Here is a 1,782-nt window from a genome sequence, read left to right as displayed (position 1 = left end):
AAAGTAATTCCTATAGAGAAATAGGGAAAATGAAATAATATTATTATACTTCCTTGAAATAATAAGGAACATGAAATAATATCATGATATCTCCTTCATATATACAAGGCCCAGTACAATATATATATATATATATATATATATATATTCCCTGAGTAGAGAGATGAGATAGCATATAAGAAATGCCCCTCCCTTGTGAGTGATACAGAAATGGCTCATCAAACTTGTAGTAATATCTTTCGATTATAAGCTATTGTGTATTATGCCATTTTCCTGACCATTTTAAAGATATTGCCAAGCATTTGAAAGAGAGGGGAAAAAATCTTTGGTCAAAGACTATACTTTCAGAGACCATTTCTATAGTTTACTACTAGGGAGGTTTCTCTGACCATGTAGAGCACTCGAAACCATGGAGAGGAGCCAGAGCATTCTCTCCTGAGCATGAAGCCAGTGCTAGGTATTGCTTTTGTATCTGCCTTTTACCACTGACAGTTGTTCTTGTCTTCCTTTGGAAGAGTGAGAGGGAGAGGATATAGATTGAGTGGCTACATGAAGAAACACACACAGACACACACACATACACACCTTTGACTACAGTTGATAGAACCAATAGGCATGCCTGAGAAGGGGTGTTTTAAAGCCAAATAACTGGTCCAATGGAATCACCAAAATATAAGTTCAACAGATGAGAGCTCTCAAGACCACGGTGAAGCAGTGAGAGAACCAGTGAACCACTGTCAACACAAGAACCTCTCATCCCCAGGGGAGGCATAGCCCTCTTTTCAATCTGTTCCCAGAGTTCATTGCTCTCTTCTTCTCATCAATACGGGCTTCTAACTCTTCACTAGACTGTAAATTCCACGAGGACAAGCTCTGTGCTTGTTTTATCCACTGTGATATTCCTCACTAGTGCTTGGCTTATAGGTGGCACTTAATACTGTTACTGTCACTGTCATCCTGTTGCTCATCAATTTGATCGAGCGGGCACCAGTAACGTCTCGCATTATGAGACTTATTGTTACTGTTTTTGGCATATTGAATATGCCACGGGTAGCTTGCCAGGCTCTGCCGTGTGGGCGCGATACTCTCGGTAGCTTGCAGGGCTCTCCAAGAGGGGCAGAGGAATCGAACATGGGTCGGCTGCGTGTAAGGCAAACACCTTAGCGCTGTGCTATCGCTCCAGCCTGGCACTTAATAAAAATTATTAAATAAGCAACAGACAAGATAGGGAAAAGGAGGAAAGTTTGAGATAACAAGTGAAATGTAGAACCTAGGGCTCAAAGAAGAGGAATTCTTTCCTCTTCTTGATATGGGATGCCAACATCTTGGATGTGGGAAGGAAAAGCTTCTCGACGCTGACTTTGCCAGCACACACCAGTTGTTTGAGGCACTCACCCTGAGTCTTCCATGTGAGGGTCATTTGCTTACCGTCTGAACAAATCCTGCATTGCATGAGAGGCTGCCCAGATTGGAGATCAGGTCAGTTCACTGACATTGGAACTGGGCAGAGAAGTCCCTAGATTTTTACCCAGGAATCCAATCATCAGGTGGACCAACAGCAACCTCACATGATCTTTGCTGCAACTAAACTCAGATGACAGGGCATTTCCCAATCCTGTAGATGATTTATTAGGATAAGCTATTTGGATGGACTGAGTGTAGTCATCGCCTTTGTAAAGGGAAACAGGATTAGTCCTTAGAGAGTAGAGCAAGCAAATGACACTTCACTTTGAAACAGTTTAGAATTCGATGCCATGAAAGCTGAAGGAATACTTTGGATGG

The 1,782-nt window shown here is 42.1% G+C and overlaps 1 non-coding gene across 1 annotated transcript; it reads left to right on the top strand.

Moving 5' to 3' along the window:
* The first annotated feature begins 332 nt into the window (after nt 1-332).
* On the top strand, nt 333-546 carry LOC129399269 (small nucleolar RNA U3). Its single transcript, XR_008627023.1, has one exon. It is a non-coding gene; the product is annotated as a small nucleolar RNA U3 (small nucleolar RNA).
* The last annotated feature ends 1,236 nt before the right edge of the window (nt 547-1,782 follow it).

This window comes from Sorex araneus, chromosome 10 (genome assembly GCF_027595985.1).
Source record: "Sorex araneus isolate mSorAra2 chromosome 10, mSorAra2.pri, whole genome shotgun sequence".
In the NCBI taxonomy this organism is placed as follows: Eukaryota; Metazoa; Chordata; class Mammalia; order Eulipotyphla; family Soricidae; genus Sorex; species Sorex araneus.
This window is presented reverse-complemented; position numbering and strand designations above follow the sequence as displayed.